Source organism: Oryza sativa, chromosome 7 (genome assembly GCF_034140825.1).
Source record: "Oryza sativa Japonica Group chromosome 7, ASM3414082v1".
In the NCBI taxonomy this organism is placed as follows: Eukaryota; Viridiplantae; Streptophyta; class Magnoliopsida; order Poales; family Poaceae; genus Oryza; species Oryza sativa.
Genome location: NC_089041.1, coordinates 13879461 through 13895435, shown reverse-complemented (window position 1 = coordinate 13895435; position 15975 = coordinate 13879461). Strand labels below are relative to the sequence as shown.

Below are 15975 nucleotides of genomic sequence, written 5' to 3'. Positions count from 1 at the left end.
AAACACCTTTGTTTTTGCGCCATCTAGAGCAAGAAAACACTTCATCAGATTTCACAATGTTTTCATGTACTCAACACGAACTAAGACATCTTTTATCTTCATGTTGTTCAATGAGCATGTTAAGCAATTCAAAATACCATTTTGTTGTTTTAACTTTTGGCACAAATCATGTTAAACATCGAATTAGCATTAAAGACAATTTGAAAGCGCGTGTGTGCATGGCAATTCAAGAGCAAGACAAGATTTTAATCTCAAATCATGTGTAACATTATCAACTCTAATTTTTGAAATCTCAATCATTAAATTCTCATAATTATTACAATCATCAACGTTAGGAATAAGAGATTTTAATTTAGCAATTTTAAAACTAAGAGATTCAATAGTAAACTCATGTTTTTTAATCATCTTCTCACATCTTTTGATTTTGGAGCTAAAAGTTAAAATAATTTCTTCAAGAAATTCTCTTGGGGGATTTACCTCATTGTATTCCTACTCTAAATCGGATTCACTATGAGCCATGAAGCACATACCATCATACTCTTTTCCTTGTTATTGTCTTCATCACTTAAGATCTACATCCTCAAATGCTACATATACTTGATTCAGCACATTCTTGAGAGCTTCTTTGGACTTCCTTCCCTTGAACATACTTCTTGGCTTGTCGTCCTTGAGCTTGTCTCCATTGTTTTCTTTATTGGCTCTCTCAAGCTTGGGGCGGTGTAAACGGATCTGATCTAGCCCTCCACATTCAAAACATCAAACTCGGCCTCCTCTTTTTTTGAACTTGACATTGTTTATAGCTCTAGACAACTTTTTAGAAACCAAAACCAAGGCCTCCTCGAATTGCTCGAGTTGATCATCGGACATTGGCATTAATAGCAAATAAAGCAGTAAAGGTCGATGTAGAAGAGCCATCAACATAATAAGTCGAAGGAGAAACTAAAGCACTAGATTTAGAATCAACTTTACGAGAAAGAATATTCATCTCATCAGTTTTTAGTTTAGTGTAAAGTGAATCTAAAGTCAAAGTGGACATATCAACAGATTCCTGAATAGATGTAACTTTCATCTCCTAAATCGGCATATCAAGCCCATTAAAAAAGTGTCAAGAAACCTAAGGTTGCACAAAACTTTGTTAAAAGGTGTAAGGCAATCATCCAAAGCCTCTCTGTTGATGGTCGTTATCGACCAGTTTCGACCATCAATATTACCCAATATATGAAGACTAGTTATGCCTGTAATGCATAATTCCCAAATAAAATATCTACTTCTACTTTGTGCTATGCTACTAACATGTATGCAGGAGAAGCACGCATGAATGGAGGAGAATTGACAGCAAAACATGCGATCAATCAAGCCGACGCTGTCGAGAATCAGACTTAAAGACAAATGGGCTAAGAACACCAAATTCAGAAGATCCAACAAGCCTAAAATTCACAAGTCTACGGAGAGGAGCAAACGAGGAAGCCATCTGCTGAAAATGGGACAGGTTGGCCCAGCCCATGGTTCGGCCGAACCATGGGTTCGGCCTAACCTGCCGTGGCGCCATTTGATCCATGGTTTTGATGGACGATTGAGATGACTTCCCAATGATGGTTGGAGGGTATTACCGACCTTTCCAACCATCGCAACCATCATTCTCAAGCTATATAAACCCTTCACTCCCTCCATTTCTATACACACCTCAAGAAGAAGATGAACAACTCTTAAGTTTAGTTTAGTAGTTCTAGTACTAGTGGAGTAGGAAATAGAATAGTCTTTATAGTCTTCGAGTCTTCAGGAGATTTCGGGTATGGCTCTAGTAGCTTTCCTCTTTTCTTTTGTAAGACTTATCGAATTAATAGAATATTCTTCTTTATACATCTTCGGTATTTTATTCCATTCATATTATTTGAGTACCGACTTTACTTTATACTTGAATCAATATAGTCATGTAACTAGCTTTCTAGATAGGTGTATTGGTGTGGGTTTAGTGTCCGAGTATTCGGTTGCTCTATGTCGGTTGCAAGGATGTAGAGTAGTATTTAGTAATGTAAGCGCGGTGCTTAGATTATTAGATACCATTAATTGGGGTAATATACAGTGGTTTTGATGGACGACTGAGATGACTCCCCAATGACGGTTGATGGTGACAGCTGATGGTGACAGCTTAGTACGAGTGTTCCTCTGCATGTGTATATTATCCTAAGTACAATTTTCTAAGGAGGGTACTCCTCCGTATTTAGCCTAGTTGGATGGCCATGACAGGTTGTCATAAGAAACTCGATAACTAGGGGTGGTCTCTCGAAACACCAGGAGGACACTAGGTACGGGGTATTGGTTGCATGATTGTATACTAGCAAGTATAGACTAAAGATGTATGTATACTAGAAGTACAAGAATGATATATACTTTTCTTATTCTTTCTTCACTTAGCTTAAACTATATTTTAGTGAGAGTATCTTAGTTCTTTCTTCTATGTGTCACCGTACCCTTTGAACTGAGTTAACCCCTGCATAGACTTTGATGTATATAAGTAATATATGAATTGTTAGCATAGTACTCTTTTATCATATCTTCCCTTGGTTGATTCATGTGTAGGTGAGTCTTGATGCCTCAGGAGAGTGTTGTCGGTGATGGATCAGGAGTCAACTTGCAGAATATTACGTCCGGATGATCAGGATATCATACGTGATACTTAGACTAAAGATCAATGCACGTGATTGGTGAAGATTCCATATGGCATATGATGGAGATATTGTGTGCGTATGGGATGAAGACTCGAGTTTGGAAGGAGTCTAAATTTGGTGTGATTGGAGTTTGTAAAGTTTGTTTCTTGTACGGGAAGGTTTCCTAAGGGATAAGGACTTCTTGTACAAGTTGGGCTCATCGCTTTAGGTTGCCTACCTCGGGTATAAATAGAGAGGAAGGGTGATGCCTCCTGGTATCGATTCTGAGAGAATTGAGTTTAGAGAAAAGTTAGGGTTTTGAGTTTAGCTGAGATTTTCAAGAGGAGCTCTGTTGTTGCACTCTGTAAACACGAATAGAAATAATAAAGTTTCAATCTACTTTGAGATATCTTTAATTTCTGTTTGCTTGGGTTTAGCGGTTACACCGGTGGCATACCGTGCACCAGTCAGACTGGCGGGAGCAAGGCGGTTAGACTGGCGATAGTTTCAGGCGACAGCGGCGATAAGTGCAACCATACATGCGGCATAGGCACGATCAGGCAAGCGCAAGACCTGCGGTCAGACCGATCTTCATCAAAAAGAGGGTGACTTGTAATTCCACTAAAACATTTGATTTATGGGTAATTCAACCATTCAACCCCCCCCATTTGGTTGGTTTAGTTCTTGCTGTTCGATCCTACAAATGGTATCAGAGCCTTCTTTTCTTCTTTGAATTTTTACCGATCTAGAGCTTTAGCCATGGCTAACAAGTTTACAACTAAGCCACATGTTTTGATGGACTTGATTCTCCTTATTGGTGCAAAAAGATGAAAGCTTACATTATGGCTGAGGATTATGATATTTGGAAAAAGATTGCAAATCCTTATGTGATTCTTGATGAGATTAAAACTGCTGCTGTAAAAACTGGGTTTGAAAGTAATTGTAAAGCTCACAATATCTTGCTTAATGGAATTCCTCGTTCTGATTTTGATCGTCTTTCTCATTTTGAAACTGCACATGAGATTTGGATTGCTTTATACAATTTTCATCTAGGAACTTCAAATAACAAGGAACTTCTCAAAGATGTTTTCAAAAAAGAATTTACATAAAAATTGAGGTGAAACATGGAGAGTGTTGGTATTTCTTAGCGACACTACGGGAAATATAATTCCCAGCAATAGCACTAGAAATGATCCCTGTATATTATGGTTACAGATATGATCTGCAAGCGCACGGATATACCATTGTAGAATTTCACCTGGGAGTATTCCAAGGTATCGTATTTATTTTATCCCCGTGCACAAGTTCTCTCCAACTTGACTCAACATTAGCACAAAACAGTATTACATACACATAGTGTCCATTTAGAAGTTATAAACATAAATTAAGCACGAGTATCAAATAATCAACCCGAAACTGAAACTAACACAGAGTTGGCCGGGCAGACCGTCAGGCTGGCCAATCTGACTGTGCAACACAAGCCAGTCTGAATGGCGGCCACACCCCGGTCTGACAGGCTCCAATCAGCCAAAACACATGTTCATCACTTGAAAACACTGTTCATTGTAAGCCCTGTTTGGCCGGTACACAAACCCCACTTTGACTGGCACCAAAACCACTTCTCCAATAATCTCTAAATATCAAAACCAATAATCTCACATGCCAATTGTTAATCATAAAATAATAATCAAAACACATTTTGATTTCACATTCATAACTATCATATTCCTTCAAATTAAAAAATGTATGTAATATGTCAACTGAACTACGGTTAGCTAACTATATCAAAATGTAAAAGGTCCCATTATTAGCAATTTGAGAGATTACTAAATTAAGGTTTGATTGAAAGGTGCATATCCATAAATCTCTTAATATTTCAGAAACTTGTCCTTCTTACACAAGCGCCATTTATATGTGAAATTTCATTAATATAGCGAGTAGAAGCCTCTCCCGCTGTTTCTCGTAAAAAGAATAGTTCAAGATGTATCTAGTTTATAGAATCAGCCTAAAAAAATGTCTAACTGCAATTCGGAATAGACTTATTTGTTGCAAACAGCCCCAAGCTATACTGCATTTGCTTCAAATCCAGCATGCAGCTCCTCCAAGGTTTTGAGTGCAGCTTCGTCCTGATGGACGAAAATTGGATGATCAGGCTTCATGGACATCAGTTTGCCCGGTTCAGTGACTTTGAGCACTAGGTTGTTATCCATGCTGTGAAATTGAAGCCCCCAAACTCCATGATCGAGCATAGGACGAAGCACAGGTTCCATGAAGTGATGAGGTTTGTCGCAACTGTGCTAGGTAAGTGTTTTCCCCTCCAGCGCAGAGTGCAACCAAGCACTTGCACATTCCAGAGGCTTCCCAACCCCAAAATGGCCGGACACAACAAGATAGCTAGCAACGCATTTTGATCTTGATGCATAGCGTACATTGTTGGGTTTGCACCTGGCTGATCAGTGGTGCCCTGGAATACTTTTCTAGACATGCCGATAGATGGATAACTAAGAAGAAATTGATCGTGGGATGGCAATTTAACCTAGCTAGGTAGGAAGGACTACGAAGGTGTCAATTGAATGGAGTGAGAATTAAGCAATCTAGCTCAATTAAGCTGTGCACATGCCTGTCTGATCTTCTACCATCTTTCTGGTGTTTGAACAACCTGCATGAGTTATTAATTGGTGTCCTAATTATATCTAGTGGTCATCTATCCTTATAGTTACTTGTCCAATTAATGGTGCTATTTAATTACACGTGTAAAGAACAACTTTAGAGTTTAGACCATGCATGAACAGAGTTATTTGTATATGTGATCGATTGAGTTGTGGTGCTGATCAATTTCTCACAAGCACAACTCGACCATGATCGATCTATATATAAATACTTTAATTTCCTCTTTAATACATTCATTATTTAGTCTAGATATATTACTAAGCCAAAAGATACACTGATGTCATAGATGAAATATATTCTTAAAATGAAAACCATGTTGCCACATACAAGATACGAATTAAGCTAATATACACTTTTCTTTTGATGGGGTTCGAATCATCGAATAAGATAATAGTGTATTACTTTTATAATTGATCATCAATCTGTTAGAAGTATAATATCTTAGTTAGAGATAAGAGTCAAATATAAATTATAGAGATAAAATATATCCTAGAGATAGAATCCTAGAGATAAGATAGAGTACTAGAGATAGAATCCTAGAGATAAATCTACTCTTACTTGTATTGTACTCTAAGTCTCTATCCCATATGTACTCCTATATATACCCCATGAGAGGGTCAATCTAATAGATGAGAAAACAACAAAATACAACATATTAGATTTTTCCACACAATCACTGGAGAGACTAGAAAGAAACGCCCAAAACTGAAAAACTAACAAAAAAAAAAAGGATAGATATTGTCTCATGGTTCAGCGCTAGGACAGGTATTCAAGTATATGTACACTTCAGGTACATTTCGAAGTAAGATACTTGTAGAGAGCTTCAAAGCAAATCAATCTCTGTGTACAGTTGGTTTCAACAATCCTCCTTTATCAATGCAGAAGGCTTCTCGTCTTTTCAGAAAAAAAATCAAGCTCTATTATCTGCAGTAAATGTGTGGTCCTTCAAATAAAATGTTCAATATTTTCAGCTTCATATGTTGAGAGTTGAGACAGGATCATAAATATGTGGAACTCCATAGAGTGGGTACTGCATTCATGATTAAAGATTTTTATTGAAAAACAAGTCCTTCCATAGATGCCATTTATATGCGAATTTAATTAGTTTTAGTTTTATATGACCACCACAAAAATTATCTAATTGAAACAATTACTCTAAACTGTAGTGTTTTCGGTGCTAATGCTCTAATGCTTTACTAGTTATCTACTTAAACATCAGGTGTACCCAACAACTCCTCCGAGGTGGCAGCAGCATAACCTCAAGAGGTCCATGATCATCCGAAGGAGGCCGGGCGTCGGTCAAAGCACATCACCAGCGGTGAGGAATAGGCAAAGAGCTTCGTGCAAATGCGTATATCCTTGTTCAGCTCAGTGACTTGGGGCACCAGGTAGTTTTCCAAGGAGAAGCGGATGCCCTTGAAGTCATCAGATACAAAACAAAGCACTAATTTCATGAAATAGTTGTACTCTCCTCGAGATTGCGCGGCAACTGTCTCCAACTCCTGTCCAAGTTGCAACCAAGCGTGGTGTATTCTAGAGGCTTCTCGATCCCAAAATGGCTGGAGCAAGTGAGTGAGCTAGCCATGTATCTTTTGATGCATATTGCGTTGTTGTTGGGTTTGGACTTGGACTTATATATGGCCGAAAATTTGACAAATCGACCCTTTTCGAAACTAGACTATGTAAAAAACTTCAAAAAAGAATAGATCGTGAGCTCCACCAAAAACGTTGGCGCTGAGATCGGAAGGGTCAGTGCTAGGTCTGTCAGCATTGACCCCTTACCTATGTGACTCTTGAGTTGATCCCCTTGCAAACATGCTTATCCTCAATGCCAACTGCCTTGTCGCTTAGCTCCTAACCTCACCACCAACCCATTAGCGTTCAGGTTGGGCACTTAGCCCGCGCGTCGGTTGAGCCTCCCTCTTGTTCCTCCTGGCTCCTTTCTCTGACTAGGGTTTGCCAGACGCTGGTGCCCTATCTCCTCTCCCCAAATCTCCTCACATCCACGCCAAATGTAAAGGGGTTTCATGGGGATTGCTTTGGAGATCGATTCGCAAGGTAAACTCTTTTGAAAACCGTAATTTCCCCATTATTTGCCCATGTATATATATTGAGTAGTTTTGTTGAAACCCTGGATTGAGAATTTTGGCTCAGGATGCATGCATTGTGAATTAGGGAATGCGGGTCGGGATGTAATATGGTAGTTCCATCTTAATGTTTGTAGGGATGATTCAAGGTGATTTTACATTAATTTTTTTTCCGTATTTTGGCATGGGTGGGAAATGGATAGGGTTAGAACTATGAAATTTATTTTTTAGACATTTTGCAGTAGTTTAAATGTGTGAAGTTGAACTACCATGTTTATTCATGTGTAGTTTATATATATTTTGAAACATAAGAACATTGCGAGGTGTGGTTAGGGTTAGGGTTAGGCTCAGTTGAAAGTAAATTCCGCCTTTAAATTCTAGAAATCTCATAGGCATTATGTACGAAATATTGTGTAATAATGTCCATTTATATGGTCCCTCCAAACCAGGGGTCCCTTCGTATGTCTCCAAAGAGCAGTGGTTCTGTATGACGATCTTCCTCCGTGCATGCTGCTAGTTCCTAATTCCGCTCAACAACGCTGCCGCACGCTAATCGGTCTCATCTGCTTATCCGGTTATCGATCCCTCTGTCTATGTCTAGAGTTCAAGCGCAGGGCCATGACTAGCTCCATGAAAGAAGGCTGCTTGGTGCAAATGCTCGCATGATAGAATCCTCTAGCTCCAGCGGAGAGTGCAACCAAGCACTCGCACATTCCAGAGGCCTCCTAAACCCGACATGGCTGGCGAGAGAGAGCTAGTTAGCTAGCAATGTGTACGTTGTTGCAGGGTTTGCACTTGGCTGATGTGTTCAATGCTACCATTATGTTGGTCTAGAACATTTTGCTAGATAGGTATGGATGGAGAACTTATATTACAAGGAATTGAATCGTGACACGACGAAGTTTATAAATTGAATGGAGTGAGGAGCGGTTCTAGTAGCAATATGGGTGAATTAAACTATGCACATGCCTGTCTGATCTTCTAGCATCCTTCTGGTGCTTTGTTATAAATATTTAATTGTTACGAACACAACGGTGTAATCGGATCGTAGATCGAATAAGTAATTTAAGAGAAAATTGTATTTGAAGTATAGATGGATAGTGTCTATCATAGATAGAGTGGTAGCTGGTTAGACAAATCAGCTACCACTAGCTGTGTAGTCACGTCTGAAATTAAAGTATCATTGAAGAGAAAATGTTCAATATTTTCAGCTTCATTACATCTGTCTTCCCGGATCCTGTAATGCTTCCGGTACTAATGCTCCAATGCTTCGTTATCTGCGTCAACACATCAGGGTGACCTCCATGATGGCGGCAGCATATCCTTGAGATCCGAGAACAGGATGATCATCCTGAGGGTGACGTCGGCCTGCAGGTGGCCGTCCGTTTTCTAGCCTGTCAAAGCGCCTCATCACCGGTGAGTATTTTTAGAATGCAAACACTGAAAAAACTTCTCAAAAGGCAAAGACGACCTACATATCCTTGTTCAGTTCGGTGACTTGGAGTACCAGAAAGTTTTCCATGGAGAAGGGGACGCCCTCCAAGTCATCAGATGCAAAATGAAGCACTAGTTTCAAATCATGAAATAGATACATTTTTATGAGAGCGTGAGACTGCGCCACCGCGGTCTCCATCTCGAGTGCAGATTGCAACCAAACGTGCATGTATTCCAGAGGCCTCCCGATCTCAAAATGGCCGGAGCAAGCGAGCGAGCTAGCCATGCATCTTTTGATGTGCATTGCGTTTGGCTGGAACAAGCGAGCTAGCAATTTAGCTAAAAAGTTTATCTCCGCACATGGTCTGGTGATATGCTGCCATTGTGCTATATGAAAGTCTGAAGAAGCCATGAATTCCTGGTGCTGGACTTGGGCTATCAATGATGATGGAGAAAAAAATGATCATGGCCAAGCAAACTAATGGCACAGCGCCATATTTCACTTGTGATTGATTTTTGGGCTCCTTTCATTGTTTTTTTTTCTAGTAAGTATAAGTAAATCTATGTAATTGATTCTAACCGCAGGTTACATAGGACTTATACTTAGTTAGAGACCAATTCCCCTCAATTATGGTGCACCAAAGCAAAATTAGATTATACTTCCTCCGGTTTCATTTTAATTGACGTTTTGGATAATGATACGGTCTACAAAATACATCTTTGACCTTATTTTTCTGTTATAATATATATAATAAATAAATGCATGTTTACTTTTATTATAGTACTTTAAAAGACAAATCTATATGTTCTAGTTCCTTTAAACTAAATATTTTTAAAGTTATTGATAGTCTAAGTTATAAAAGTTTGACCTCAACCTTATCCAAAACGTCAATTAATATGGAACCGGAGGGAGTACACTATTTTTTCTCTAGATTTACGATTTTTACATGTTTATCTTTTTTTTGTTATTTCATTTTAAACATGGTATACCTATTAGTTGAAAATTGTGCAAGATTTGAAACTACAAATCTGTCGAAAGATAATAGTTAGTCTAATTAAGGAAACTTTCTTTTACTGCGTTGTTAAGACCACTCGCTTTAAGCTATTTGTTAACCTTTTTAGAAAAAAAATAATCAATTTATCCTTAAAGTCCAGTAGATAATCGGTCAACTAGATAATTGGCTGCAATAATCTGTTGAATAATCTAAATCAAACAGGCCGGTCAATTAGAGAAGATACCAATGCGCGGTTCTAGCAATTTAGCTAAAAGTTAATTTAGCAATTTAGCACATCGTCCGCTGGGATGCTGCCATCCCGCTTTGTTCCCTACACTACTTAAGTCTGAAGCCTGAAGAAACCATGAATTACTGGTGCTTTAATTATATTTAGTAGCCATCTAATGCACAGTGGTTTGTCCCGTTAGAATACGGATAGGAACAAAATAATATATTTATATTATTAATTACATGAATTAACATTGGAAGAATTTTTTTTAATGTTTACTGTATATGAGTATATATGAACAACAATAGCCAGTTGGCAACTAATTAAGCTAACAGAAATACTTACACAGTGATCATCCTCGTTAGAGAGAAATCCCCCAGAAGGGCAAAACGAGGTAACAAATAAATTAAGCCAAAATTACTTTCACACAGTTGATCATCATCATTACAGAGAAGACGGATTCCCCAGAAAGACAAAAAGAAGAAAAAAAAATCAAAAGATACATAGCCCCATAATTTGACTCTAGTCTAACATCATTTGAGCTAATTTCGGAGAATGCTTCATTATCTGGTTCACGGCCAGTAACTCGTTCTTGACGGCCTCCTTGGCGTCGAGGTCGTAGAACAGAACGATCATGCCGAGAGCGCCGTCGGGGTGGCCGTCGTCGAGGTCTACTTCTACCGGCCGCAGCTCCGGCGAGCGGAAGGTGAAAACCTTCATCAGCTTGTCCTTGCCGACGGCGACGTCGCGCACCTCTCTGTTGTTCGCCCTGAATCGGCCAAACTCCCCGGCGGCGCCGAAGAGACGGTAGCACATGGCGTAGTCGGAGTAGCCGCACGTGAGGCCGTACCGCCGCCCCTCGGCGTCGAACACCGGCACCTCCATCCCGTGCGGCCCGTCGCCGCCGTCGCCGATCACGCGGTCGAGCTCGCCGTCGGTGAAGGCCTCCGTGATGTGCCGTGCGGCGATGGAGCCCCTGGCGAGGCCCAGGCGGCCAAGCAGGAGGCTGGTCTGCTGGCCCCTGGGGGCCTGCCCGAAGTAGACGCACGTCGGCGTCGACGAGCCGAGCTCCGCGAGACGCGACTGCAGCACGGCGTCGCCGTCCTCGAGCACGACGGAGTTGCGGTAGTTCGCCGGCGGGCAGCTTCCGCTGGCCGACCGCAGCATGTCCCTCAGGGCGCCCGGGTTGCCGCTGATCACCTGTAGTGCGAAATTGGCTTGACCCATGGTCGTTGAAGCGACGATCGACGACGACTTTGTCTTGAACTTGCGGGGACGACGTACGGCGTTGTTGTTGGTGTGGCTGCTTAAGAGGACTGGTTCTGGGTGGTCGTAGGGAGTCACAGTGGCTGTCTATTTATCGAGGGACGGGTTGGAGTCCGATACGTACAGAGGCCAGACGATCGGCAAATCTCTCCGAGTCCGAATCCGTGCGTGCGTCGCGCGCACTATGCAAGTGTGTAGTCAGGGCAGACGAAATCGGAATCGGACTTGGTTTTGCGTCACGATGAAGCCCCCGTGGCCGACGCCGCCAACGCCATTCCCGCTGCCGCCGTCCGCAGCTTTTCGCCTCCGCCACACGACGCCGCGTTACCTCCCTAGCCACGCGTCGGTCGCCGCCGCCCTTCGAACCGCCATCGCCGGCCAATCCGGCGACGCCTCTTCGCATCCCTATCCGACGCCACGATGTTCCGTCGTCGACTTGCTTCCCTCCACCGCCTCCGTTGCCCATAAAAGCCGGCGAGGCAACCATTCTGTCCCCCATCAAATCTCAAACTCCTCCTCTCTGTCTCCCCAAATCCTCTCACTGCAGCCGGCCGTCGCCCTCACCCCGGAGAGCCATCCACCGCCAGCCGCCATTCCATTTCCGGCGCCGCCCTTGCCACCACCGCTGGGAGCGCCAGGTCGCCGAAGCAACGGATCCGGTTATGCCAGGCCGCCTCTTTATTTTATTTATTTCAAATTCAAGCTTCAGGAGCCCATATATCTCAAACCGTAGATTCAATTCAAATGAAACCTGGACCTTGATTTGTATTAATTCAAACCCTTTACTTTGATACCAAATTTTCTATTTTTAAAATTTTTGTTTGAATTCCTTTATTTATCTAAATACATTCTAAATTTAAAATCATTTCATTACCCTTTTAGATTTATTTTTTTCAATTTAAATTATCCATATCATCCTCTACCCTTATACAGCCTCCATACCAGTGTTTGAAATTTCGGTTCGAAATTTCTGAAATTTCGGTTTTGCCCACTGGGGTTCGGTAAAAGTACATGCCGGACAAAAATTTCGGACAAAATTTTTTTAAAAAAAATTAGCAAAAACGCCCGCACTCCTCCCCCAACCCTAACCCTAACCCATTTTTCCCCACCGCGCCGCCAAGAGGCGATTTTTTCGTCCTTCGGCGCCAAATCCCCCTGCGCCGCTACCTCCAGTTCACGACGGCGCTCATCCAGCAGGCTGCTCCGGTGGCTCCGGCGTCTTTCCTGGCTGAAAGCCTACGACGCCGCTCGTCCTGCAGCCGGTGGCGATGGCTCCGGCGCCCCTCTGCGACGCCGCTCATCCTGCAGGCGGCCGCGGCTCCGGCGCCCCTCCTGGTTGCGAGCGGCTGCGATCCTGCGCCCTGCGACGCCCCTCCTGCCCCGAGCCCCCGACGCCCCTCCAGTCCTCGCTGTGCCTCCCCTCTTCGATCCGGCAACTTGGCATCTCGGCGACAGGGTTTTCGACGGCATCACGGCGAGAAGGCACTGAAGCAGCGGTATGTATGTACATTGGATTTGCTCGCCTCCATCCCTTAGTCTCACTGATTCGTTGTCTCATTTTTCCACTTCGCCTCTCTTGGATTTGACATTATGCCCTTGTCCTGTTCTTGCAGCGGTGTACACACTGAGCTATGTGATGAACTTGTAATGGATTTATTGGTGTATGCAACTATAATAGACTAATTGCTTCCAAGATGACTTATTTCTTTTGAAATCATGAATTATATGACTGCAAAATTGTTCTCAGAGCGTCCCAGATTTTTTTTCCCATAAATTTCGGAATTTTCGGAATTTTCGGGTGAAATTTTCAAATTTGAATTCAAAAAATTTCATACGAAATAATTCCGAAATTTCTGAAATTTCGGAAATTTCGGTTCTATCGCCCCCCTCGGCAGAAAACGTGATTTCGAAATTTCAAACCCTGCTCTATACAGTTGCAGTGGGAACTCTAAGTCCATGGGGACGTTTGTGGTTAACATCGAACCGAGGGCGGTAGAGCCCAGCATAACCCTCCTAACCGTCAAACCGCTGGAGTTGCGCCCCCTCCTCTCCCTCTCCCCTCTGTCTGTTGTCACAAGGAGGAAGAAGAGAAAAAGACATATAGGAGAGACACCTGACAACCGGGCCCTACTGTCACGCCTCGAAGTTTCCCTCTTTTTTCCTTGCTTTAAAAATGGGTTAAATAAATTGCCCGAAGAAATTGTTTAATTAACCTAGAGCTAAACCCCTAATTAATAAATGCATTTAATAATCGAATTCGGCGTGGTGGAATTTTTCTTGAGTTCCCCATGCTCCAATACATTAACATGATTTTTAGTGGAATTTTCAGAGCCTTGGAAATAATTTTAACCAATTAAAATTGAGCAAGTGCAATATTTTTAATCCCAAGAAAATCCTTTTTCTCTTTTTCTTTTCTTTTCCCTCCTTTTTCTTTGTTGGGCCGTCGGCCCATCCCTCTCCCGCAGCCCCTCCTCCTTGTGGGCCAGCCCAAGCCACCCCTCCTTCCTCTCTCGGGACACCGACAGGTGGGCCCCACCTGTCGGTCGTCTCCTACCTCCGGGAACCGCCGCTGCCGTCGAAACCGCCCACGCCGCCGCCGCCGTTTCCCGCCGTTCTCCGCGCCCCACTCCGCCCGTGCCGCGCGCCCACGTCGCCGCCCCACTCCTCCGCCCTTCCTACCCGCGCGCACGCACGAAGTGGGCGGGATTCATTTTGAATCCCATCTCACTCTCCCTCTCTCTCCTCCCCATGTCGCCGGCGGTTTCGGCCATCTCCTCGGCCACGTCCGCCCTTCTCTCCCATAAAAACCCTCCCCCGAGTCCCCTCCCTAGTTTCCCCCATTTGCCATCCTCTCCCACGGCCCCTACCGCGCCCGCGCCGTCACACCCGAGCTCCGCCGGTTGTCGCCGCCTTCGGCCGCGTGCCGCCGCCGCTAGAGTCGCCGCCGCGCCAAACCGCCGCCGCCGTTAGCTTCGCCGCCGCAAGAGCTTTCCTGGCCGCCGCCTTGCGTCGCCGGAATCCCACCGGAGCGCCTCTCCCCTCGCGAGCCGGCGAGTTTTTCCCTCCCCTCCATCTCCGGCCGGCAATTCAAGCCGCCGTGGTCGTCGTCTCCTCTCCTAACGCCTCTCCATCTTCTCCTAGGGTGTCGCCGCCGCCCGTCCGTGCCTCCGCATCGCCGGTCATCGCCGCCGTCTTCATCCTTCGCACCGGCTGCCGTGCTCATGGTGAGGAGCTCCTCTCCTCCCTCCTTCCCTCTGTCCCGCACGCGCTGCCGCTCCCTGCGCTCGCCATCGCTTTCGTCTGCCGCCGCCGGCCTGTGCGCCGTCCGCCGCCGCCTCCCGCGCCGTCGCTTGCTGTTGCCGGCGCTCGCGCGCCGCCGCCGGTCACCGCCGGTGACCGCACGTGTCGCCACCGGCCGCCATGGCTGCCGGTCGGCTTTGAAGCCTAGCCGAGCCGTGCCTAGCCGCCTCCCCCGCGCCGTCCGATCGCCTGTGAGGCTGATCCGGACCGTCGGTCCCGTGGACCGGCGGTGGACCACCCGTGTGGTCCCAGTCCACGGTAGACCGGCCACCTTGTGCCGCTGCCAGTGGGGCCCACTTGCCCGAGCCCCCTCTCCCTCCCCTTGTGCGCTGACAAGCGGGGCCCACCTGTCGGCGCAGCTGGCCTCCCCCCCTTGGATGACGTCAGCCCTGGGTATTATTGCGCAATAAATTGATTAAGGACTTTTCTTTATTAGTAAAAACACAGTTTATCTTCTAAAATTCATAAGTAATTCATCCGAGCTCCGTTTAAGTCCATTCAAGTCTCAGTAAATTCATAAAAATGCAAAGAATCCATTAAAAATGGTTTTGTTTCTTGTTTCAGTAGTCTTATAGCATGTTTTACTTGTGTGCTTTGTTTGTCGCGTAGATTTCGGCCGTTTCGTCGATCCGCGTTTTCTCGAAGACGTTGCTGTGGTCTCATCAGTGCGAGAGCAAGGCAAGTCATGTATTACAATTGATCATATTGTACCCAATTTACAAATATCCCGCATTTCTATTAAATGTTGCATTCTTTTACAATGTAATGTGGGATGGGTCCTATTCCTCAGCCACATATTGGTTACCTTATGCCATTGATAACTTGGGTATCAAAATGACTAGATGTTGGCTTAGGAAATGCTTAGCCATGCTTAGTTCAACTAGTACACAAATGGGGACCACATTATTACATAGACTCTGATTATTAGCATAGCTTTGGACTGGTGCCACCGCAAGGGTGTCAGTTAATTAAAATATTCTGAATACCGGGCTGTGGGTGCATGGTTTTGCTGGTCGCACCCATGGCAGTTAAGGACCGGTTTCGGGAAACCCTGGGAGACTTACCGTACTTACCACAAGCGGGAGTGGGTAACTGCTTGATCTGAAGTATAGCTCGACCCTTTCCTAGGCACAGGTGGCGAGGGTGGGCGTGATGGAGTTGGGTCGGCCGGGGTGTCCGATTGTCCAGCTGCCGGATTCACCGCGGCGCAAGAGAGGAATGCCCACTGCCTTTTGAGGGGTGGGGGGTGAAACTTTAGCGTGGTGTGGATGGTTAGGGGAGGGTTATGTGGAGCGTCTTGTCACGATTTCCCCCTTTGCAGTATCATGGTGATACTTCGGGGCATG

At 44.4% G+C, this 15975-nt stretch overlaps 1 long non-coding RNA gene across 1 annotated transcript; it reads left to right on the top strand.

The window, feature by feature from the left end:
* The first annotated feature begins 12454 nt into the window (after positions 1 to 12454).
* On the top strand, positions 12455 to 13024 carry LOC107281706 (uncharacterized). The gene is made up of 2 exons (XR_001547467.3): positions 12455 to 12825; positions 12943 to 13024. It is a non-coding gene; the product is annotated as an uncharacterized lncRNA (long non-coding RNA).
* Positions 13025 to 15975: the final 2951 nt, after the last annotated feature.